The sequence below is a fragment of the Callospermophilus lateralis genome, unplaced genomic scaffold (genome assembly GCF_048772815.1).
Source record: "Callospermophilus lateralis isolate mCalLat2 unplaced genomic scaffold, mCalLat2.hap1 Scaffold_45, whole genome shotgun sequence".
Taxonomy (NCBI): domain Eukaryota; kingdom Metazoa; phylum Chordata; class Mammalia; order Rodentia; family Sciuridae; genus Callospermophilus; species Callospermophilus lateralis.
The window spans coordinates 11,864,868-11,891,367 of NW_027514398.1; the positions used below are offsets into that span (position 1 = coordinate 11,864,868).

Here is a 26,500-nt window from a genome sequence, read left to right on the forward strand (position 1 = left end):
GTGCTGCTGTAGAGTGAGTGGTGAAGTAGTTATCTGCACATTATTTCTTGGAGTATAGGTAGAAGTAAAGAATCTGACAACAGCACAAAGTGGGGAAGAGGAAATTAGAAGTATACAGTTGTAAGGTTCTTAATTGTTTATGAAGTAGAATATTTTTTGAAGGTAGACTAAATTAAAATAGGGGCTGGCAAACTTTTCTAAAAGGGCCATATTGTAAGTGAGTAGTCCATCTTCTCTGCTCACAGATCACTGTTGCTATGCACTTGCCTACTTGCGAACCCTGGAGGTGCTCACAAGGTCGCTCACAGATGTTCACACAAGCAGCAGAACTCAGTCTCAATATGCACTTCCCCAGCTGGGGTCGCACAGGTAACCCTTGCCTTCTTCATCCCGTAAACACATGTCCTGTTCATGGTTTCTACTGTAAAGGCACTCTCTCTGTGTTGTCTTGTAACTAATAAATATATTGAGGAATACACTTTGAGACCATGCAAATATTCTTGTCATTCTCAAATTTACACCCACAAATCCTAATTTCCACTGGTGAATTTTGCTTATAAAATAACTATACTGGGCTGGGGTTGTGGGTCAGTGGTAGAGCACTTGCTTAGCATGTGTGAGGCACTGGGTTTGATCCTTGGCACCATATAAAAATAAATAAATGAACAAAAATACTGTGTCCATCAACAACTACAAAAATATTTTTAAAAATTACTGTAATGTTTGCCTACTGTGGATATTCTACTTCCCTCCTTCTTTTTTTATTAATTGGAATTATTCAGTAAAGAAGAGTTGTATTATCCCTTCCTTCATTGTTCATGTTAGCATGGACTTGTGGATATTAATTTTGCTGTGGCAGCTGTATATTTTTTGGCAGATTGTTTCAACTTTGGCATTAAGAAACCCTGTGAGTGGGCCTCTGTGTGTTCTGCCACACCTGGGCCTTTCTGAAGCACTTCCTTATGTTCTGGCATTATAAATGCTCTGGCTTATTCTAGTCCTTTCCTTGCTGTGATCCTGGAATCCACAACTTCTCCAAGGTACCTGTTCCCATGACTGTAGAAACCATGTAGAAAACAAGATGTCAGCCCTAGGTGCTTATGGCTGCATGGGTGTTGGTTTTTAGGTCCCCTCAGTGAAGAGAGGCAGGGCATAGAAGCAGGAAATACTCATATGTATATTAACCCCTCATCTTCATTTATTTTGGTGCCTATGTATGTATATAAATGCATCTTCCATCCACCCACCCATCTAAAACCATCAGTTCTGACAGTTACCTCTACCCTCCATCAATCAGCACAAAGTCCATTTCAGTCCTCCCTCTATTTGTGACCCCTTGTTCTGGCAGTGAGAAACTTGATCTACAACATATTTATCAACTTGTTCAATTCTAGTATATACTTAGAGCTACCCCAACCCCCTGTGGCAAAACTGTTTACTAACTGTAGTACGACATTGGGGTGTGATGCTTTTTTATCTTCAGCCTTACAGTATCCAACCAAAATGTTGTTTTACAAAGTTACTTAGGTAACCTCCTACTCCCTTCTATGTGGTCATATTAATCAATTATAGTACAGTCAGCCTCATCTGTTACTGTTTGTATGCAGGTTGGATCCCCCACTCCTGCATTTGGTTAATGTCAATGGTTTGCTTATTTCTTGGCTGTGTGGAACAATACCATGGTTCAAGCACAGAGGGACGGGAAAATCGAAGATTAGTGAGGAGCTGCTTGCTCCCTCCTGATCCTGACTGCTCATCCCATGCAATCCTTCTTACTACTCTTTATCCTCCCAATCTTGGTAGCAACAAAATACATTCATTTGCTGCACATGGTAGCCCACACCTGTAATCCCAGTGACTGGGGAGGCTAAAGCAGGAGGATCACAAGTTTAAAGCCAACCTCAGCAACTTAGAGAGGCCCTAAGCAACTTAGTGAGAAAAAATTTAAAAAGGGCTGGGGATGTGACTCAGTGGTAAAGTGGCCCTGGGTTCAGTCTCTGAACCCAAACCCAAAACAACAACAAAGTCAACAGTGCATTCATTTCTGGTTTACTCTTTCTGACACTCATTGCTTTTTAATGTCTTGTATTAAGCCTGGTTCATAGTAGGTCTTCCATAATACTCAACATTAATCGTTTCCTTCAGTGAATCCTGACTCTTGGAGCCCATCCCACACCTGCAGTTTCTCCTGTTCACAGTGAAGCTGGGCACATCATTTTATTATGCCCAACAAAAGGCTCTGAGGACAACCTCTGCTTTTCTCAATTGGGTCATTTATGAGATGGAATCTAGCAGCCAGCCACTCAGGAGAGCACAAGTACTCTCCTTGGATGTGAAGACTCATAGATGGCTAGAATGCAGCCTGATGGGAATTCTTGGACAACATTTTCATATTCCGGCCACTCAAAACAACTTAGCAACATGAGATTATTTTTAAATTTCTGGAAAATTACAAGATTAAAGGGAGCAAGAATTGCACAAATATTTGCAAAACAAAAGTAATTACTAGTAAAGGTCTTGGGATTTCTATTGGTCACATAATAACCTTTTCAATGCTCCAAGTTTTCATTTTCTCTGTAATCAGTGTATGATTTCTTAATGAGTGGGGAAGAAAGCCACCAGAAATGAGTTGGTAAATTAAGAACAGTTGTAAATATTTGGGAAAGAAAACAAAGAGTTTCTAAATGTAGATCTATGTTGAAAGAGGAAATTGGCACCCAACACAATGCACTTATCATGATATCTGAAGAACTTTGCATCAAAACACAAAACTTTAGGATTGGGATATGACTGAGTCATAGGCCATATGACATTTCCAAGAGGATCATTTCATGTTTTACAAATTCTGCAAATAAAAAGATCTTCCCATATGTAAAATAAAACCAACCCCCTGAAACCTTGTTGTAAGCTGACAATTAGACCATCTCTGGATGTGGAGGCTGAAGATGGGTAGGACTATGGGTTTGAGAAGCACAGACAATGTCATAGGTAACCTCAGAATGATGAGGTTGAGAAAGGATCCAGACAGCAGGCTATGTTGATCAGGGGCTTCTGTAATAACTTGAGATTTGGCTTCTGTTATAGTTTAGTTCTGGAGCCCAAAGGCTCATGTGTTGAAGGCTGGGTCCCCAGTGCAGTAGTGTTCAGATCAAGGCCTTTGGTAAGTGATTAATCACCTATGTGTTCATAATTTCATGGCATTTGGGGAGGTTGTCGATGGGGTGGGGCCCTCTTGTCTTGGCCCCTTCCTCACAATGCCCCCCACCCCCACCTGCTTCCTGGCTGTCATGAGATGAGCATCATCCTTCTGCGGTGCTCTTCTGCCACAGTGTTCTGCCTCACCTTAGGCCAAGAGCAACAGAACCAGCTGCCCATGTATTGAAAAGTCAGAAACTATGAGCCAAATAAGTCTTTCCTCTTTTGAGTTGTTTCTCTCAGGTAGTTTTTCACAGTGGAAAGTTGACTAACAAAGCTTCTAAGTCAAGACTGACTCAGGGATCAATCCTGGCCAGGCCACTGACCGGCTACCTATCACGGTGTTACATAACTACCCTAAGCCTTCTTCTTCATCTCTACAAGAGGCATATTAACACCAAGGTGTAAGTGGCATTAAACCTGTTGTGAAATGGGAATCGGCAGGCATAGCTTCATGGCTAAGAGTGAAGAATCTGGACCCAGCTGCCAGCACTCTGCTACTTACTTGCTGTGTGACCTTAGAAAACTCACTTAACTCTCTGAGCCACCAAAAAGAGAATAGAATCTAAAATGAAGATAATAATCACTAATCATCTTTGAAATAGTGAAAATAACAGAGCAGTTATGAGAATTCAATGAATTAAGGGGGACAGAGCACTTAGAACTGGCAGATTCCCTGCTCTCCATAAGAGCTAGCAATGATTACCAATTATTCAACTACCAACAGGAAAATAGAGTGGGAGTGGTGGTAGAAGTAAACGGTTATGCAGGGTCCGCGGCCTGATGTGGGGTATTAGGAGCTGTGTTGACGACACAGGTCAGAAGCTCCCTGCACTCCGTGTGTTCTGTGTCATGTGGTTTAACCCATGCTAGACAGGGTGAAGAGGACAAGAGTGACACACTGCAGCTTAGCTGCAGAGACTGATAAGCAAAGTCTCCAACTGTGTCTGCAGGCTCAACACAGCAGCTAAGTCAAGACAGACCCGGGAGGAGGTCCTGGTCAGGACAGTGACGGGCCACCAGTCACTGGATTGGATAACCAGCAGTCACCTGTGGCCTGTACTATGTAGTCAGCTTGCTTTAAAATCTCAGGTCTACACAGAGAGAGAGAGTGATCTTTCTGGTGAAGGAGATAGATCTGAAGTGCTGGGGAGAGCCACCTTTTCCATTTCCACTGTTCATCCTCTGGCACGGTTATTTAAACTGCTCATCTTCCATATATGCTGTATTTGATTTCAGGGAAAAATCAGTAGAAAGAAAACTGACAAACCATTCTGCCCTTATTTCTAAGCATGCATATCTGGCTTCTTGGCACTTGACTGGGCAGGGGACGAGCCATGTGTTCTTGCCCCAGGGACACTCAGAAAGGCACCTTCCCTACCCATGCAGGACCTCACTCCAGCAGCACCTTCTCTCTCTTAACCTCTTCCTGCATCTTGAGGAAGGACGACAGCAGCAGGTGTCCCGGAGGAGGAAACCGCTGCAGGCCAGATCCTCTTGCCCTCTATTCTGGAATGTTCTGAAATTGTGAGTTTCCCTAGGTCCCCTATGGAGACACTATTTACAGGTCCCTACAGGTGAGCATTCACCCACCTGGCTGAAGGTCAGTGAGCAGCTTGTGACAGGTGCATGTGCCCTGGCAGCTGGATGGTGTGTGCAATACTGCATCACATGTGCATCACTCTCTAAAACCCCAACCTTTATGGAGCCTGAGACATCCTGGGCCCCAGGGTGTGGACCTGGAGGAGTTACTGCTTCCCCTGCAACCCATATGCAGCTCTGGAAAACTGTCAGTGAGAAATAATTGTGGAATTTTCAACTACTTTCTTCTTTTAAAACCACAATTCGGGTATACGCTGAACATGTGCAGGGCTCAGAGTTCAACCCCAGCATCAAACAAATGGACAAAAAGAGTTAAAAAAAAATAAAACCAGGACTTAGGCTGACCTTTCTTTGACATTGCTGACTCAATTCAAAATGGGAAATGATTGCACAGAAACTTCATGCAGATGTCTTCCCCTCAAGTAGCACTTGATTGGGTCTGTACTCTGTGGTCAGCTTGCTTCAAAACCTTAGTTCTACACAGAGAGAGCGCAATTTTTTGGGTGAACAAGAGGCTAGAATCTGAAGCACCCATACAAGGCTTATGGAAAATGCCCAGCGGGGGATACCTGCGACCAGACACATGGTACCAAGTATACCTGCCTTCCTGTTTGTATACACTCCCAGGAGTCCCCTTTTGGAAACTTGGCCTTCTCTGAACCCCACTAGACTGCATTTAAATGACTGCTCTATTAACTGGGAAGGAGCATGATGTGGGATCCCATTTCCTTGTGTGTAAATTGGGGAGAATACTACCTGCTGCTCAGCACTACAGGAGTGAAATGAAGTCAGATCATGTACCTGGCCCACAGGAGCAAGAGCTCACTGCTACCACATCCTCCTACTCTCCCACCCTTTGTTTCCTCCTCGGCTGTCTGGAGACAAGTTATAAGCAGAAAATTGGATGTTCACATTCTTCCTTGTGGACACCTAGAGAGGTGCATGTGTCTGTGGTGCCTGCTTATACATAGCAAGGTCAAGCACAGCAAAAGACGAGGCCCTTGAGCCAAGCTTGAACTCAGAACCTCCAAAGAAAAGAGGTGCCCAACAGAAAGGTAAGCAGACAGGTTCCAAGACCCAAAGGGGTGTCACGTAAGGTTTTCCCATAAACATTTCTTAAACCAGAAATTCTCCATCCCAGCTGCGCAGATGGCCAAGATTCAACTAGTGTAGTTTCTCAGGGTTCCCAGGGGTTTCAGAACTGTAGCTCCAGTGGAGAACTGCAGTCCACAGATTATTAGTACACACTTCTATGGAATAGTAAATGGAAACCTAGAGTGTAAAGAACCTGCAGTCCCAAGAATTAACCTATTTCCTCCACTCGGGCCTGGAGGGAAATGATGGTGTCTTTGTGCCCCCCACCCCCAGAGACCCAGGAGCCACAGTAAGCTTCTCCAGGGTCTCCTGCTCCTGCTGGCACAGCCCCTTGGCTTGCAGGAAGGGAGGGGGCCCTGACTTACCCAGGGCACAGACAGGCTGCCTGTGCCTGCCAACATCAGTGCAATCCCTGCACCTGCCTGGGCTCATGAGTTGTCAACAGAGAAAATGGTACACTTTACATGCCCTGTCTCCTGCCCAAGTGGCAAAGAATTCTACCTCATTGACAGGGAAAGCAAGAATACACAGCACAGGTTCAGCTGCCCAGGAGTTATCAGAACAGAGTAAGGACAAACATTAATGTTTAACAGAATGATTGTTATTTGCAAAGTTTGTTAAGAGTCACCAGAGGGGGGCTGGGGATGTGGCTCAAGCGGTAGCACGCTCGCCTGGCATGCGTGCGGCCCGGGTTCGATCCTCAGCACCATATACAAACAAAGATGTTGTGTCTGCCGATAACTAAAAAATAAATATTAAAAATTCTCTCTCTCTCTCTCTCTCTCTCTCTCTCTCTCTCTCTCTCTCTCTCACTTTCTCTTAAAAAAAAAAAAGAGCCACCAGAGGTCTCCCACCTGGGGCTTTCCCATTCCTGGTCATCCTTGTCTCTTTCTTCCTTGGTGTCCTAGCATGTGGGAGTTTCTGCACAATCCACATTCCACCAGCTTTCACTGAAATGAAAACAAAAGGCAAGTATGATTAGTACAGATGGGAAACTGCCTCGGAGGTTTGCCCAGTGGCCACAAGTCAGTTTGGAGACCCTGGCAGTAAAAATCATTAACCGGGGGTAGGGGGTAGTGTGGTTTGGAGGAGATTCAATGTGTTACCTGTGCAATGCTATCTCTTACTCCAGATGTTAGAAACTTTCCAAGACTCTGGGGTCCCTTTTTGGTTACCTTGGTGTGAAGCATGCGGAGCAGTGGCTGCTTAGTTCTGCATATCTTATTGATATAGGAGCTCCCTAAACCCTGTCCTACTCTGTGAGCATTATTTTCTCAAATACCAGTGATGCTTCTGATAGGTGACATAGCTACAGGTGACACAGAACAGCTACTATATTAGTCACAGAGCCTGGTCAGGAGTGGCAAAGATGTCCAGAGCAGCCCTTCCCAGGCTGTGCTATGAAACCCTCCTATTGGCAGATGTTCATTCTGTTTTCAGGAAAACAGCCTAATTGCAGTTGGGTATGGTGGCACACGCGTGTAATCCAGCAGGCCGGGAAGCTGAGGCAGGAGGATAGTGAGTTCAAGCCAGCCTCTGGAACTTGGAAAGGCCCTAAGAAACTTAGTGAGACCCTGTCTCTAAATAAAACATAAAAAATGGATGGGGATGTGGCTCTGTGGTTAAGTGCCCTTGGGTTCACATTCTTCACATTGGGTTCAATCTCCCCCACCAAAGCTTCATCAAGATCTAATTTATGTACAATTCATTCATGTAAATTATATAATTCAGTGGTTTGAATGAATTCAAAGTTATGCAACCATCACTACAATAAATTTATGTCACTCAAGCAGAAAATCCCACACCTATGAACAGTTGTTCCATTTTCACCTGTCCCCCAGCTCCCAGCAACCAGTTACAACAGTTACTTGGGCTGGTCTCTTCTGAACACTTGGAATAGAAATGGAATCATAAAACACATGGGCTTGGGTGGCTGGCTCCTTCCTTCTCAAGGACAAAACACTCCATCGCACAGACTCACTGCGTTCCATTCCTCTGTTCCTCACATGGTGGATATATGGGTTGTTTCAACTTTTCAGCTGTTATGGATAATAAGCTTTGAACACATTTATGTGACTTTTTCTGTGTACATATTTTTATTTTCTTAGGTTTGTACCTAGGAATGAATGACTGGGTCACATATTGACTCTGCTTTACACTTGTGAGGAACCAGGATTGCTTTTCAGTTGTGCGCCATTTTCCATTCTCACCGGTGTGAGGACTTCTGCACATGTGTCCATGCTTGTTATTGTCTATTTAATTATACCTGTTCAAGTGGGTGTGATGTGCTATTTCATAGTAGTTTGATTCACATTTGCCAAACACTAACATGTTAATACTATCTTACAAGGAGAAAGAGATTGGGACACGGGACCCAGGATCTAATGGGTGTAGGAAATACTAGGCTGAACAAAAGCAAATGGGCTTCTTGTAGAGAGATTTTGGGGCCCTTTAGCACACTAATGTGCAACATGAAGCTTTATGAGGGGCATGGAGCATGCAGTCTCCCCCAGATGTTTCTTTTTTTTTTTCTCTGTGTGTGTGTGTGTGTACGGACGCACTGGGGATTGAACCCAGGGGAGCTTTACTATTGAGCAACATTCCCAACCCTTTTTTTAAATTTTGAGACAGGATCTCACTAAATTGTCCAGGCTGGCCTCAAACTTGTGATCCCCCTGCCTCAGCCTACCAGGTTGCTAGGATTACTGGTATGCCTGGCCCCAGATGCATTTGACTCAGTTTTTGTTTTGATCTATTTTGGGTTTTTGCAGTAATGATGTTATCATCTTTTAGCACCATAGTGTCCCATGAAATAGAGTTTGAAAATACTAGCCATATATCCAAAAAGCTGACCTCACATGGTGGTATAGAGCTGAGGGTCTCTGAAGAAGCTGCAGCCATATAGAAGATCTTGCAGACTGCTTGACTGGCTGAGCAAGAGAACTGCAACTGTGGAGAGATGGAAGATTTCAGATCGGGATCCCAAGCATCTTGGTATTTCTTAGGCTCTTTAGTAGCCACTTAATTTCAACTCCTTTATCTGCCATTATAACTTCAGATAAAACTCTCAGAATAAACCACTAAGCTTTGCAGACCTATAAGCATCCACCAAGCTAAGCATGTTTAAGGTAATGGCTAAAACTACAGGAAAGATTTTCTCCCTCTGCTTATAGCCAGCCTACCTGATGACCTACCAAATGTTTGCTAAATGTATTGATTAGGACTTCCCTTGTTTTGTGGCTGTAAAAGTTGCATGGTGAAATATGTCATGCAATGCCACTTCCCAGACCACAGTGACTCTTGTTTGGCTTAGGATAAACTATTTTCTTGTTTCATTTAAAGCACAATTGTTATTTTACATGGAGAGTGGTTGCTTCATCAGCATAAAGGGAAGAAAACTCCAAGATGGAGACATTCAAAAGAGGGAACAGCAGTTTACACCACGGGCCTCATTTACCAACTCTCAAGGAAGGGAGTGCTTGATGGAAAGAAGGGCTGTTTTTTTTGTTGTTGTTGTTTGCATTTACCCCAGGTTCTTGATGCAGGACTTAGGGAGTCCCACCCTTGCCCTACTCAGGGCAGCTGCTGGGTCTTCGGTCATGAAGCAGTCACATCCCACAGTATCGTACATTTGTCACTCCAGGTCTCTGGAGTCCCAAATCTGGGTGGACCTTGCTGGTTTACAAAAGTCCAGGGCAAGTTGATGATGCTGATAAACAGGAAGAGACTGTGAAGTCACATTCGCCTCAAATGCTCCAAGTTGATTAGTCTTAAATTTCTCAGACTTCAGGAAGACGATGACGCTTGCTTCTCAGGGACAATGGTACCGTAGCAGCTGTCCCTCAAATGAGGGCAAAACAGGCATCAAGTAAAATAAAGGGTTGTGTTTAAACAGTTTAAACAGTTCCCATGCTGGTCTGGGATTGGAACCACAATCTCCCTGTGCCCCACCACTTCTTTCATGGAGTGGGTGCATTCTACTTTGGAAAGAAAGAAATAGGATCCTGTTTAGTTATCCGCTTTTTATCCTAGGAATTCAGTTCTAATCATTTTGCATCTGACTGCGAGAGCTTATGCCTTGTGGTCTCCAACTCATCAGGTCTTTACTTGATATGCTCTGCTTCTTTTCTCATGTTTCCCATTATAATAAACTTAACCATTTGGGCACACTTGTATGTGCACTTAGAGCTGTATATGCACATATTTTGTCACATGGGGCCCTAGGAGTCAGTCCTCCTGTTGGTTTTTGTCTGCTCCTTCTTGCTCTCATGCAGGCAACTATGGATCACACACTTGACTTCACCAGGCCGGTCAGGAAGATCTTATGGGGCCCATGGTGTAGACAGCAATTCTTTCAAGAAATGCTGCTTGTGTTTCTACTAGATCAAGAGAAAGGTGCCTGAAAGTCCTTACCAAGGATTTCTGAGACTGGAACAGCCAGACCAGACAGTGTAATCTGAACCCCACGCATAGAAGCCAGCCTCATTTACCAATTCTCAAGGAGATTTGTGCCTCCATTCAGAGCCCATGCTGACATCCAAGGCTGCAGGGGCCCTTCCTTGCCATTCCAGTGTGTTGCTGGGGAGGGTCTCCTCTGTCATATCTCCCCCAGGGTTTGGCTTCTGAGCATGAAACATTATGCTGGAGTCTGGGGTCTGTGAGCCAACTATCATGCTGTCTGAATTTCAGTTCCTTGTTTTTGATTTCTAAGGACTTTCCTCACTTTAAACTCAGATTTTAAAAAAAAAGATAGTTGAGTATAGGAGGCTGAGGAAAGAGGATCACAAATTCAAAGCCAGCCTCAGCAACTTAGTGAGATGCTAAGCAACTTAGTGACACTCTGTCTCAAAATAAAATACAATAAAAGGGTTGGGAGTGTGGCTCAGCGGTTAAGTTCCTCTGAGTTTAATATTTGATAAAGAGAGAGAGAGAGAGAGAAATCTACTATTAGTGGACAGCTTTTAAATTTAAGATTTCCCAGCCTGTATAGTACTCCATTAGAAATGGAGTTTGAAAATAAAATTCTGCAGTACAGTAAATGACTTTCCACTCTCTTGAAATGTGGAATTTGAGAATTATGTTTTTGACCAAAAGAGAAGCTAGAACTGTCCCCTGAATTTTTTTTTCTTTTTAAAATTCTTTTCATAGTTGTACACAGAGAGCATGCCTTTTATTTTATTTACTTATTTTTATGTGGTGCTGAGGATTGAACCCAGTGCCTCACACAAGCTAGGCAAGTGCTCTTCCACTGAGCTATAGCCCCAGCCCCCATGAAATGTTTTTCACAATATATTTTCCTTTTCTCACACCTTGATTCCATGCCCTTCAGAAATTGATTAGAGATTTTGTCATGTTACACCAAAATGCATATGTTGAAGTCTTAACACCTTAAATAGTGTGTCTTTAAAGAGGTAATTAAGTTAAAACTAGGTCAGATCCTGATCCAATAACACTGATGTCCTCATAAGAAGCGGGTACAGTGGTGCACGCCTATAATCCCAGTAACTTATGAGGCCGAGGCAGGAGGATTGTGAGTTCAGAGCCAGCCTCAGCAACTTAATGAGGCCCTAAGCAACTCAGCAAGACTTTGTCTCTAAATAAAAACATAAAAAGGGCTGGGGATGTGGCTCCGTGATTAAACACTCCTAATCCCCAGTATCCCTCTCCCAAAAAGGAAGAGATGCAGGGAATGCATGTGCACAGAAAAAAGGCAGAGAGAAGAGCCAACTGCCAGCCAAAAAGAGGCCTCAGGAGAAACCCACACCTACTCACACCTTGATCCTGGACTTGCAACCTCCAGAACTGTGAGAAAAAAAGGTCTTGGTATTCTGTTATGGCATCCCTAGCAAACTCATTCAGGTGCCCATTTAAAAATAATCTCTGAATCATTTCTACTTGGCAGACATAAAACCTTTGAACTGTAACTCACAGATGTATTCCATAAACTAACTAAAAGTAAAAAGGGCTGTGAAACCAACTACAAAGAAAATTGATACTGAGCATCAAGGTGACATTTGAAACAATCAAGTCTCTGGAAGCACTGTGAAAAGGCCTGTCCATTCTTCCATTGAAATAAGGGCACAGTGTCAGGGCCAGTCACCCAGCATTAGCACTTGCATTTAATTCTGTTTCTAAAAACAATTAACTTCATTAATCTCTCTCAGTATGTTTGGTGATTAATGCAGCAATAAGAAGTGACAATAATAATAATCCAAGGCTGAGACAGACTAATTTTAACTTGCAATACTGCCCCAATATATGACAGCACAAATTTATTTTGATTGTTGTATCCATGTCTCAAGAACTTTCCATTGGTAAAACTATAATGGCAGAATTATTTTCTCAGAAATCTTTGCAGAATTATTTGTCAATCTAGATATTTTTGTGAGACATTAGGAAAAAAACTCGAATTTTTGTAGTGGTGGTTGTTATTCAAACAAGAGCTTCTAATTTAAGGAAGAACGACATATCCCTCAGCATAAGTGCTATGCAGAGGAGAAGCACGTGATCCTGGGGCCAGACCCTCGGGCTCACTTCTGCCCCTGCCTGCGTGTTTGTGTGCATGTATGTCAAAGGTCTCTGTGCCTCAAGATCCCCCTCTGTGAAGAGAGTGTCAGTATTCCTCCTCCCACAGACAGCTGAGGACTATGTGAACTGACACCCTGGAAATACCTCCAGCAGGCCTGGTACACAGAGGTGCATAGCTGTTAGCTAGTCTCACCACGTGGGCTCTCAGTCAGCTTTTCACTCCTGTGACCAAAGCACCTGACAAGAACACGTTTAGAGGAGGAAAAGTTTATCTGAGGCTCAAAGTTTTAGAGGTCTCAGTCCCTAGATGGCCAACTCCATTCCTCAGTGCCCTCAGGGCCCAGGGCAAGGCAGCACACCATGGCAGATGGGTGTTGTGGAAAAGAGCAGGTTAGGACATGAACAGCAAGGAGGAGGGGGGCAGGGGGTGGAGAGAGAGAGAGAGAGTGAACATGTGTGCTCCCCCCTCATGGACAAAATATAGTCCCCAAAGGCACACCCTCCAGCCACCCACCTCCTCCAGCCATACCCTACCTGCCTGCAGTCAACACCTAGTTAATCTCTATTAGGGGGTTGATGCTTTGTCATTTCACCTCTAAACTTTTTGCATTACCTCACACGAGCTTTTGGGGGAAACCTCCCAACTAAACCATGACAGGTAGGTTTTACAAATTAGAATTTTGTGCTTAGAGACCTCTACAGTGCTCAAATCCTTGGTGTCTGAATGTCTCCTCCCTGTGGTGACAGCATCAACCTATGACCTCTGGGTCATTGAGGAATAAAGGAGAGGCCTGCAAAGTGCTTGGCCACTGTGCTGCTGCTGATCATGTAGCCAGCTGACCATCACCAGGTAGTTACCACTACCTCACGACCTAAGCAGGGAAGCTTCCAGAGACTCTGGGATCCTGGACAATCCTCCCACTTTCTGCTTTCTTTGCTGTCACTGTGTGGGCACTGCCCTGGGCACTCCTGTACATGGTCCCACTTCATCAGCTCCCCGTGGGGCAGGGCCTGAAACAGCAGCCACCATGCACAGGCAGCCAGCAGCAAAGCAGGATGAGACCCAGGATCTGCTCCCCAATCAGATCTTCCTACGCTGGGGATCCTTCCAAGATGCAGAGCATGGAGGCTCTTCAGTGATGTAGGCTAGGGCCTACAGGTAGGTCCAGAGTACTCTATCCCTTCCAGGAGGGAACTGTGAGAGGAAGTCACTGGCAGCTAGCTATTGACAATGCTCAATAGCTGGCTAGAAAAATCTATAGCAGGAAGATGGAGCAGGGAAAGAGAAGAGTCTTTTCAGGGTCACTCAGTACCTGAGTAGCCCTGTGAGCCCCAGTGTGCTGCCCAGAAGGGAAGAGGAAGGGCTGTGGATGCACACAAATGTCCCAAAGCACTTACTGTGGAGACTGGAGTGTGACTTAGAAGTGTTGCTGCCTTTGTTCTTGCCTGAGAAGGACTATTGAAACATTATTCAAAGGGACGCTAATCCACTACAAGAAATGAAGATTCTGAGGATCATTCTGGTAGGAAGAACAAAAGAAAACAAAATAGAAAACAGGCAGAGTGTGTAGGTTAGGATTAAACCTGATGGCTAGGGCATTGTGGGGGCAGATAAGTACATGGAATCGGACCTCTCCTCTGGTATGTGAGATTGGAGAGTGAGCCTCTTGAGAGGCACGGGGCAAGGGATGCCATCTATTTTAGTCAAGAGAAATGGCTCTACAAGGAGAGAACCACTTGGCAAGAAAAAGAACCCCCTTCAATGGAAGCTCATCACTCCAGAGCAGGAAACCTGTAAAGACAAAGTGAAAAGGATAAGAGGCCAGAGGCAGAGAGAAGCTGTGGGGCACTGGGTTCTGACATCTGGACTGAGAGCACACCAGCTGTGGGGGACCCCAGACTGTAGGGAAGGGCAGGGGCTTTCTGGTACGTACATACACACAGGTGGAAGTGCTAAAACTTGAGCCCCCCAATACGCTGCTAAACTTCCACCCCAGATGGAAGGAAGGGAAGGAAAATGCTTCTCGGCACCGAGAATCCACTGTGAAGGTGCTAAGGCACTCACATCACAGAGGGCCACTCCTTTCACTTTCCAGAGACATAGTGTGGCCCACAGGCCCTGAGGGCTTTGTCTCAGCTAGAAGGGCTGGGTGTGTCTTCCATAGCTCTGTACTCCATTCAGGATACAGCTTTGACCTCAAGGACAAACTGGGTGGGGAACTGGAAGGAGACCCTGGTGGGCAGATAACCATGTCCCCTTCAAGCTGAGAAGTGTGAAGGTCAGCAGTGTAGGAAACCTTGAATTTAGGGAAAGAAATTAGTTCTAAAAATGCCAGGGGAAAGTAGGATCCATTGCCTGGAGGTGCTCAGGAGAAGCCCGGCAGTGAGGATTGTTGGTTGAGGCAGGGACTGTCAGGTGTTTGCCTATCCAACTCCCAGTGTCCCTTGCAGTTGGTTTGGGGCCATTTAACTGGGTCTTAAACAAAGGAATGGGAAAAGTGACTGGTGGGCAGCATAGTGTTGTTCATCTCAGGGCCTTAGATGTGCTATGTGGCAAGGGGGAATCAAGGCTGGGAGTAAGAGGCTGATCAGCTGATTTGAACATGAGGAGATTGCCTGCATTATCCACATGGCCCATGTGATCACAAGGGTCTTCAAACATGCAAGAAGTAGAGAAAGAGTCAGGTTTGGGGGCTGTGATGGAAGAAAGATGTAAGCAGCCACTGTGGCCTCTGCAGATTGAGTGGGTGCCTCTGGACTCTGGGAATGGCAGGGGAACCATTCTCCCCAAAGCCTCCAGAAGGACCAGACCAGCTGACACCTTGACTCCTTTTGGACTTCTCACCTCCAGAATCATAAGATAATAAAGAAGTGAATTATTTTGCAGTTACTAAAACAAACACAGTGACCTGTTTCCCATTTGACTTTAAATAAATACACTCATGTGTAATGATTTTAAGTTTACAGTGGTTTTAAACTACCAAGGTTATTGTGTTTTGCTATAGTAGTCATAGAAAACTAACCTAGTGAAGCATGCCGCTTGCGGGCCCCAAGCATGCTGACCCACACTTATCCCCCTCTGTAGTGGCTTTGCCTTGAAACAGCAATGTCCTGCAGCAGGAGGGGTCTGGGCCTCTGTACTGTTTCTTGTAGAGGGTCGTCCAGGAAACAAATAAACCTTAATTTGTTCAGCTCACTTACTGTACTTTTTACAAAAGTGAATATCCTTTATATAAATACAAAGACTTCTGAGGTTGAGAAGGGGAAACTATTCATAAAACCAAGTCAGAACGCACAGAGCATTGGCTGAAATGAAAAGGACACACATACAAGATATTAGAAGTGTAAAATAACCAAGGTGGCTAGGGAACAACAGCAAAATTTAGAAAGGCTGTGATCCAGCCTGACCAGAAGCTTCTTAAAAAAACAAACAAAACAACAACAACAACAACAACAACAAAACAACTGCACAATAAATGAAGGATATTTTCCCCTTGGCATGCTGGAACCAAAAGCACACCTTTGACCTGCATCTAGCTGAGAACATGAGGATGCTGTTGGACTGTCTGTGACTATATGCTTAATACAATAAAAGACAATGAAGCTTCGCATTTCTACCAGTAGAATGGCCTGGATAACATGAAAACCCTCCTACAGGAAGATAATTCAGGGAGAAATGTTACCCACAACCTTATAAATTCTCCCTTAACTCATGAATTACCAACTGGTTCATATTCATATTTTCACTTGACTTAGTTCTATGCTGGGGGGGGTGCCACCTACTTTTTGAAGAAAACTATATAACATTAGTAACATTCAATGCTATCATATCAGACTTAAGAGACCTCACTGACACATCGTTTTGGCTCCTCTGAAAAATGGGGGCAGGGGAATGTGGCCAGCAACATGTGTTTATTCACATCACTGCCAAAACCCACAGAGACTGGCAGAGGTAAGTAAGAGTATGGCTTGTAATCATGTCCTCCTTCCTGCTATGGAAGGCTATTGCTGCTGTTGGGGGAAATGGCAAGGAATCTCACTACTTTTAACTTTGCTAATCCAGTTTTGCAAAACTTCTCATAAAATAAGCATTCTTCACCCCATTTCTCTGCAAATATTTTGTAGTGGAGAACAGTGGTGGGGTCTCCAGTCACTAAATGGATTTCTTCTGCAAAGAGTTGGCAGAATGTGGTGTAGGTCATCCATCACTCTCAAGTGATGATACTTTGTATCTGCACAGAACCTTCCTTTCACACTAACCAGAAGCCTTTACAAACTATCCCAATAATATCACACCTTCAGAGGCAGCACCTGGAAAGTAACAGGATCCCCTGTCTGGCTGTAAGCAGCAAAGGCCCTTCAGGCTAGTCCCCTGGTCAATGGCTCAGAGGAATCAGCAAGACATACTCCAAACAGTTTAGACAGTTTTTTTAAATGGCACTGTCCTCAGGGTCCCAATGTTAAGGTGACTACTAATTTAATGACATTGCCAAGTGCTTAGAACTATGCTGGCACAGTATTACACCCAACAAATTACAATTGCCGTTTCCTCATTCCAAAACCTAAATGAGGGAAGGGGACCACTTGCACCATTAGCACACAATGGAGAGGTCTCACACAGGGAAGTTGGAGGCTTACCATTCTTTGGGGAATAGAAGGTGAGAAAGGGCCTGAAGTAAGTCCCAGGAGAAAGCTGTTTGTGGAGTATCTCATGCCAGGCACAGTGAGACCCCTAGGATTTAAAAATATCAATAAGACCCAGTCCTGGAAGCCAGGAGAAGAGAGGCAGACAGGGGGAGGCAAGTGCAATAAAGAAAATGGGACTACTGTGGGGAGAGGGAAGAGGGGGACCTGATCCAGAGAGCAATAAAGAGAAAACACAAAAAAGAACAGCAAGACAGTCACTGTAAGAGAATTTTATTATTTCTGATTAAGGATTTAAGCACAAGATTGTTATACAACTTAAGCACTTAATAAAAGTGTTCCCAAAGTTTTTAAGGCAATTATTTTAATTTATGACTTATGCTCTTGGCTATCTTTGATGATTATTATAGTGGCTGGCAGAATGGCTTACTCTCTGGCAACACCAGACTGAAGAACATTGGGAGCTTCCTGGGAAAAGAGGCTTGCACACAGGTCCTCTGTAAACTGGGAAAGCATGCCTCCCAGGAGTACTGCAGAGCTAATACTGCAATTTCCAACTACTGTACCTTCCAAGTACCTGTCTACCTAGGCCGCTGGGCTCAGAGCGCAGGGCCTTTCCTTCAACTCTGGCCAAGTCTTATTGGCCTTGAAAATACTGTGTGACAGTGACAGCTACCCAAAGCACTCCTGCTAAACTTGGGCCCCACAGTTAAGAGGTGTGCCCTGAAATCATTGGAGTTTACCGTGGTTAACTGACCTGGGGGATTTGATCCTGAGGAGGGCAGCTGAGAGCTTGGAAGAGTCACACCAGCAAAGGCTGTGTGCTGGGATTTATCCAGAGGAAGATCTTCATGCCATCCTGGGATTTCACACTCCAGAGAAATGGAGTGGCGGGTCTCCAAACTTGGAACCCAAGTTCACTGATACATAGGTGCAAATAAATTGCCTCTTTTTGTTAGGCATAAATAAATCATTTTTTTAAATTCAAAAGCCTTGTAGTTTACAATTCAAGCAAAATTAGAATTCTGCATAAAAATTTCTCCCAGAGTTAACATGTACAGTTGATAATTCTGATCTTAAAAATCTCCATATGGGTATGTCTATATATGCAATTTTATTACTGCTACTTTGATTTGGTAATATTCCAGCAAATATACTTGAATGAATTCACTACCCTGGGGGGGTAGACAGTCTCAGGAAGACTGCTGCTGCAAGGTTCTGGGGTGTCAACCCTGCCATGAGGGTAAATGAAGGTGTTCCTCCCAACACAGAAGCACAGAGCTACAGGCAGCTGGGCAGGGACACCTTGCTGTAGGAATTAAAGATCAGAGCTACCCTTAAAGGAAATCTCTTCGAGGGTGGTTTTGCTTGGGTGTTGTATTTTGTTTTTCTGTGCTACTGATAGCACTCAGGGCACCAGGTACTCTATCACTTAGTAACACCTTAGCTCTTTGTTTTTGTTGTTATGAGCAAAATCTCCCAAAGCCATTTCCATCACAGTGGGACACTTTTCTAACACAGGTCCTGATAAGTCCTCTTGGAACAGTCAGCCATTTTTTTCACTCTAGTGCAAGTTGTTGCTGTTGGGAGGCTGTCACTAGTGAAGTATATTCCTCCTCTGCAGTGTAACATATTTAAAGAATTGTCCCTATTCCCTGTAATGAGGCAGAGAATTTGTGTCCTACAGTGGGAGACAGATTACACATTCTTCACTATTAGATGGCATAGATGTGCCACAAAAATAAGCCTCAGTCCTCCGAGGATTTGTCAGCGAAAGATTGTGTTCTAGTACTGACGTTTGCAATTAAAACCCTAAAAGAACCCCAAACCGCAATGTGACCTGTCTTCTGTCACCTAAGTACTTTGATCTGCTCACCAAGTGTCTTTCCATATGGATCCACTGTCCCTTGAAAGGACAGCAGAAATGGAAATCGACCAGTCTGGACAACATCAGAGCAAACAGTACTGTGAGCAGAGAGAGAAGGCCCCAGTGAACCCAAAGGCTGCTTAAATTCCTGTAATCTAAGAAAGATGGCTCTTTTCTGGATTTAGCTTGTTTGGCTCAGAAGTTTAGCATTTTCTTTCTTTTTTTTAAAGCACCTTTGAAAAAAAGCTGAACGTGAAAGAAAGTGGGGTAAGAGAAGTCATATTGAGTGATTAATGATGAAAATGATTTCCGCCCCTTTGGTTCTTTTATCAGTACCCAATGCTGTTGGGCTACAATTAATCATCCGGATATTAAAAACACAGACTCTTGTTACTCTTTAAAAAAGAAAGAAAGAAAAAAGCCCTGTACATTCTTAGTAAACAATAACAGCTCAGACTGTCTTTTGTAAAGTTGTGCAACTGGGCTTAGGCTGTTGTCATTAGCAAGCAACGGTCACAGGTAGACTACGTGTTGCTCTCGTCATGAGAGCGGGTCTCCGCGGGCGCGGGACCAGGTCTGCCAACCGCAGCGGGTGGGGCAGCGGTGGAATCCCACACAGTCCGGCGGACCGCGCGCCCCGGAGCCCGCACTCCCCTGCGCCCTGCGCTCGGGCATCAAGGCACACGGTTCCTCAGGGGCCTCCCCGCCCGGCGCCCCCGAGAGTAAGCGGAAACGAGTCAGTACCTGCGGGCGGGTGTCCAGCTTTAGTCTCTAGTTTCCCTTCGGGAGGCGAAGACATCGTGCGACTAGAGTTCCGCGGGGCTGGGTGGGGGAGGCAGCACCGCCGCCGCGGCTGGCGGACCTGAAGAGAGTGCGCATGCGAGAGCGAGAGTACGCGCAGGGGGCGAGCCAGCCAGGATGGCGAGGAGCGTCGACGTGGCACGCTCCGCCCTCCGGCACCGGGCGCGCCTACGTCATTGTGGCCGCCCCTGCCCGCCAGCCTCCTGCGCGCGCTTACACGTTGGGGATCTTGGGGAGCAGTGAAAGGGAAGGAGGGCGTGTGGCTTTCAGTTTTAGAGGAAGTAGGGGTCTTGGCTGGCTGAGGACGGGGAGAGTAGCAGGTGACTAAAAAGGGCCCAGCTTGAGAACACTCCCTCCTCCACGAAACCGCTCCGCCCGCCAGTGTCCCCACATGGACGGCCACGTGGTGGGGAGCTGAGGTCTCGTCTTGAAGTCCTCAGCTAGACCCCCGATGGGACCGGGGGTCGGATTTTGTTAAGAGAGGACGCAAAGGATGAGCCTGCTCCCAGGAAGAGAAAGGCAGCGCCAGAAACGGCAAGTTCCCTAGCAGCTGCGTGGGTGCCGCCTCAGAGCAGTGTTCTCCCTGCTGCGCTCGCTCGCGGGTCTCCCCAGTGCCCTGAAGCTCCAGGGACTCCAGGGCCACCGTCTCCGTGGCTGGATTAGCATTCAGACATGCCCAAGACCTTGGAAGGAAACACCATCACCTCTCTTGGCTGTATGTTTGTCTGTAAAGACAGAAGTGTTCAAAGTGGTCGGCACTTCGCACCTTCTTACCAGCAGTCAACCTGGTTTTCAGTCAGCTCCCCTGCGGCTTTCCCTCAATTGCAGGGAAATCCCTTAGACAAGGTCACACATGACCTCCATGCTGCCAAATCCAGTGATCACTCTTCCATTGATTCTACTTGACCTCTTAGCAGTACTTTGAAGAAGCCATCCATCCTCCTCTTCAGCTTCAGGGATGCCATGTTAGTGCCTCGTCTTGCAGGTTGGGGGCCATCCTGGCTGCAGTCTAGATTTCTAAATATTTGAGTGTCCCAAGTCTCAACATTGCCTCCCGCCCCTGCCGCCCCTTTCCCTAGGCTTAGATGGTGTCTTTGTCTGTGTTCTGCTGCTACAACAAAATCTGAGAAGGGGTTAAAGAGCAGAGATTTCTTTGGCTACTGGTTCTGGAGGCTGAGAAGTTCAAAGGCACAATGATGGCACATTGGTGAGGCTTTGATGCAGCAACACCTCAGAGTGAAAAGTAAAAGGGTGAGGAAGAGGGCTGAACTCTTCTAATGAATTCACTGTAAGGGTGACCCCGTAAAAGCAAACTTGACTCATGGGGGCAGAACTCTCATGACGTAATCACTTCCTATTAAGCCCCCATCTCCTGCATTGTTGCATTCAGGATTAAGTTCAACACTTGAACCTTGGAGGAACGTGTCAAACCATAGAACATATTGGATGCCTTCTATCACAGGCAAGCCCACGAGTATGACTTTCATTCACATGCTTACAGATCCCAGGCCTGAAAACCTATTTCAGTATCCTTGATCTCTTGACTGATACATTCCATTGGCTCTGAAACTCCATCAAAGAAGATGCCTCCTTCAGGGCTGCCCAGTTCTTTGTGTCAGGCCACACACACTGATACTGGCCATACACTGATCTTGCACTCACCCTCCATGTTTCACTACCACTAATGGCTGTGGGCCACCTGATGGTTGTGATACATTGTCATTGTCTTGCATTCACATCAGAAATTGCAAACCAGTAAGAACAGCTTAGAAGGAAATCCTGGAATAACAGTGAAGCACTTTTCTCCTCTGTAGTATTGGGGATCGAATCCAAGGCCTCGCATATACTAGACAGGCATTCTACCAATCCAGCCCCAAAGTCCTCTTTTCACTAACACCTTTGAAGGAACAGAGAGAATCCGAAGACAGTGCTTTGGATTTTGAACTGAGAAGCTTTAAGAATACCTAACCAATTAATTTTATAAATATTTTCCTTTTTCTGTATATGACTAAAAATTCAAGTCTTAACAACTGTAAAATAATTATTTCTAAGAAATACAAAATAAAAACTTGAATTTGAAAGAAAACATTGTATTAAAGTTCAATTGGCAATGTTTTCCCCTTTTTGGCACATAAAATAGCAGGCATAAGCTGTGGCATCTCAGACTCAATAACAAACAGGATTGTTAGGGAATGCTGGGGTAAAAGGAGGAGCTTTCTGAGGAAAGAGTGGAGTGACCCAAGGGTCTGGGGGTCACAGACACCAATGGGATGGCCTGAGGTCTGAGAGGACTAGATTGATGGGGCCCTCTAGTGTAACAGCATGTACAGTGCCACATGTTCAGAGCAGAGTTCCTGGTCACCTACTTACCCACCAATAGCTTCCTCTATGGAGCAGAGGCTAAGCTACTCCAGCAGTGTGCCAACTGGGCAGCATTCCTGCTGAAGAAGACACTGTCATTTAAGGAGAAATTGAACTTAGCTTTAAAAACACAGATGTTCAACCTCCCTTGCAGGGGGGTGGTGAAGTGTTGCATTTCTGACCACTGAAATGTACCTGGGATCTGTGGGGGGAAAGCAGAGGGCAGTGTCCTGGTTTGGATCTGGAATGCCTCCCATGATTTAAGAGATAAGGCTTTTGGGAAGTGACCTCATCAGAGCCATTGAAGCCAAGTGGACCATAGGGAGGTGGGACCTTGTTGGAGGAAGAAGGTCACTGGGGCCTTCCCTGGAGTGGTCTTTCTTCCCTCCTGTGTGCATCACTGTTCTAACTTCTAAGTAGGTTTTTCTCTGGTCTTATGTTGTTTTGAAACAATGGCATCCAATCTGATGCTCCTTAATGGGAGTACTGTAAGCATTGGAAAGAGTGTTTGAAGAAGACACAGAATTACAGATTCTCTTTTCCATGTGGATACTTTGTAACCTTGGTGATATCAAGACATGAACTTGAATATCTCTTGTGCTAGTCAGCTTTCCACAACTACAACAAACACCTGTGATAAGTTAATTTATACATATATAAAAAAGGTTGGGCTTTGGGAGAGAACACTTACCAGCATGCCTGAGGCCTTGAGTTTGATGTCCAGCACTGTAAAAATCAATCAATCAATAATAAAAAGTTTAAAAAATTGAGAAAAATCTTCATTTTGGCTCATATTTTTGGAGGTTCTAGTTCATGATGGATTGACTTCATTGCTTTAGGGTCGGTGGTGAAGCAGCACATCATGGTGGGGGTGCATGGTGGAGTGAAACCATTCACACTGTGTTCTGAGGTTCCATCATCTCTAAGGACATGCCCCCAGTGTCCTGAAAGCCTCTCACCAGAACCCACCTGTTAAAGTTTTGATCACCTCCCAATAGCCCCCAACTTGGCACCAAGCCTTTACCACATGGGCTTTTGTGGACATTCCAGATGAAACTGTAGGACCTCCCCAGGAATGGAGAGTTCAGGGCTTTGGATCAATGCACCTATTTCTGTGTTATCCCATTACTGCCCATGGATTCCTGAGGCATGGTGACATCTCTGGCCTTCTTGAAGAAGAAAATAAGCCTGTGAAGGGCAGTATTGGTACCTTAGTGGGAAGGCCCTAGAGAGTCTGCTTTTGCCACCATTCCCACCTCATGCTGCAAACCATACTGTCCTAGAGAACATCCTGTTAGTACTGCAGTGGGAGTTTTTCACCAGTCTTCATAAAACGCATGAATTGTCACATGTCATATTATAATGACCGCATGCATCAAACAGTTCCATGAACCTTGCATTCCTATTCCAGGTTAGACCCACTTTCTGTCTTCTAGTGCTGCTGTCTGGTGGATGAGAACTTTTACAGTGTTAGTCCTTACACAGAATCTCTTCCATTATTGATTTTTCTCATAAAGCGAGGGCAACAGTCATTTTCGACTTTGCTTTGTAAAATCCAGAATGATGTTATTTTTCTTTTTTCCCCCTCCTCCTCCTCCTCCTCCTCCTCCTTCTTTTTTTGTGATGGGGATTGAACCCAGGGCCTTGTGCATATTAAGCAAGTGCTTTACCATTGAGCAACATTCCAGTCTGACCGGCAGGATATTTTTTATAATATGTTACAGAGGCTTTAAATAAATATCAATTTAAATATAATGTATTTGGCATATGCACATCTACACTAGAATACTTGAAGAGGATACACACCTTCTGTCCCAAAGTCAAATAAAAACGATAGAGCATCACATATCACATATCTTGCGCTCCCCCCCCCCACATGAGGAATCTCTGGAGGTTTCATTGTCATTTAGTCACAGGGTAATTGAGAAACACTTTGGGGAAATTTTCAAAAGAAGTTCATCAGCTAATAAAGAACACAGAGATCAATTTTAGTCATATATGAGGTTTTATATTAGTAAAAGATATTTGAAGGAAAAAAATATCCAATCTGAACCTTGGCAAAATTTCCCTCTTATATTTATTTGGAAGTTAGAAAATAGAAACTGAAAAAAGATGATAGTAATGCAACCTTGAATACTGATTTCCTACCGAATTTCCAAATGCTTGAGAGTTATTTATGAAAAGTGTGTCTTAGCGAGAAACTAGGAAAGGGAAGAGGAGGGATAAATTGTATTTCTGGCTCTTCCTCTGAGTCATTCTTTGACCCTGTGCAAGCTCCTTACATATTCTGTGATTATAATTCTGCACTGGAGGCAATAATACTTATCTTACTTAGGGATTCAAATAGTTATTCAATATTATGTCTTAGCATTTATCTCCTTGTATGAAATTTCTTACAAGGGTATATGAATTTCTATAAGTTAAAAAATAAACATGACAAAGATATCAAAAATAAAAAGGCTTTCAGCAAGACAAAATTATCTCCAGGGAGCCTGAAATTTGAAATTGAAGAATAACATGTTTATTACCTACTCCCCTTTTAAAAAAGATTCTATCTAGGAAGAAGCAGCATGGGGACATTTTTTTCTAATCCCTCCTTCCTTAAACAAAACAAAACATGAAATGTTTCAAAAGGCTTTTGAGGGGTCAGTATGTCATATCCGGGGGCACCATAAAAACAGCAGAAGGGCCGCTTATCAGCCTTCTCAAGCCCGAGAGGCTCTCCTCAGACTTTTCTCATGGGCTCGGTCTGGAAAGAGAGCCTGCAAGTGACTGACCTAGGTGTCTGGACATAAGGCTGAGACTCAGCCTTCCAGAATACTCCATCCTCTCCAAGTCTCAGAGCTGCTGTCTCCATGCAGGGAGAGTAATGCCCCCCTAGGATGTTTACAAGAGGCACAGGTGATAGTGCTCAGGATTCTTTGTCAACCTGAAGGAAATAAACAAATCTACTAGAAGCACATTGCTTGTTGGTGAGAGATTATAGAGAAACAGCAAAGTGAAATAGAATTAGAATAGATATTCTAGGAAGGGTCTCACTGGTGTTGTGTGGGGAGGAAGGGTGAGGATGAGCAGATGCCACAGCAGGAAATGGACCTGAGACTTTCCCCTTGGCAGGAGATGGGGGTATTCAGATGAAGGAGAGCAGAGGGAAGGCATGAAGGTGGGGACGGAACCTGCAGGCAGCAGAGTTCCTTCTGGGTCAGTCTGAAGGGAAGGCAGGGGCCCCTCACCTGTGTGGCCTTCATTTTCTTGCCTGGAACCACAGGACTATTCCACTGCACACTGGAGAGAGAAGAGTGGGAAGCAACAAATAATATTCAAAAACATAATTACGACTTCAGTTTGGTGCAGCCACTCTGGAAAGCAGTATGGAGATGCCTCAGAAAACTTGGAATGGTGCCACCATTTGACCCAGCTATCCCACTTCTTGGTTTATACCCAAAGGACTTAAAATCAGCATGCTACAATGATGCATCCACATCAGTGTTTATCAAAGCTCAATTCATAAAAGCTAATCTATGTAACCAACCTAGGTGCCCTTCAATAGATGAATGGGATAAAAAAATGTGGTTTATATAGACAATGGAATATTACTCAGCCTTAAAGAAGAATGAAATTATGGCATTGGCTGCTAAATGGATGGAACTGGAGACATGCATGCTAGGCAAAATAAGCCAATCCTCCAAAACCAAAGGCTGCAAATCTCTGATATGCAGATGCTAACTTACAATAAGGGGGGTGCAGCTAGGGAAGAATAGAGGTACTTTGGATTAGGCAGAGGGGAGTGAAGGAAGGGGAAGGGGTATGGGAGATGTTAGGATAGTAGAATCAATCAGACATTATTACCCTATGAGCATATATGATTACATGACTGGTGTGATTCTACACCAGGTACAATCAGAAAAATGAGAAGTTATACTGCATTTATGCATGATGTGTCAAAGAGCATTCTACTGTCATGCATATCTATTACAACAATAGCAGGACAAAAAAAAAAACACATAATTTGAACCTCCCAGATCCCCTGAATGGGCTTAGGGAACCTCCAGTGTTCCTCCTAACACACTTTGAGAACTGCTGTTCTAGACATTCCTTAGATACTTATTGATAGAAAATAAAAAAAATTTAAAAATCTGGATTAGTAATGTGACCACCACAGTGGAAGGGGTGGGGTCATCAGCACCATGACAGCATGACAGGCTGGTCCTGCAGTGTGAGCTGGTGCAGCCCCAGTGGCCTGGTCAGCGGGTGGGGCTTGGGCTCCCCTTTCCTGGACACCCACAGATGCTGGGGGGCACCTGGGCCTTGACCCCCAGAGAAAGGCTTCCCTACACCACAGCGTCTCTGGACCCATGGGGCCCCCATTCTGTGCTGTTCTGCCTCAGGGTCAGTGGCTTGGGCAAC

At 44.7% G+C, this 26,500-nt stretch overlaps 1 pseudogene; it reads right to left on the reverse strand.

The window, feature by feature from the left end:
- Window positions 1–19,730, reverse strand: part of LOC143388812 (death-associated protein 1-like) — a 56,497-nt pseudogene extending 36,767 nt beyond the window's left edge.
- Between the last annotated feature and the right edge of the window lie 6,770 nt (window positions 19,731–26,500).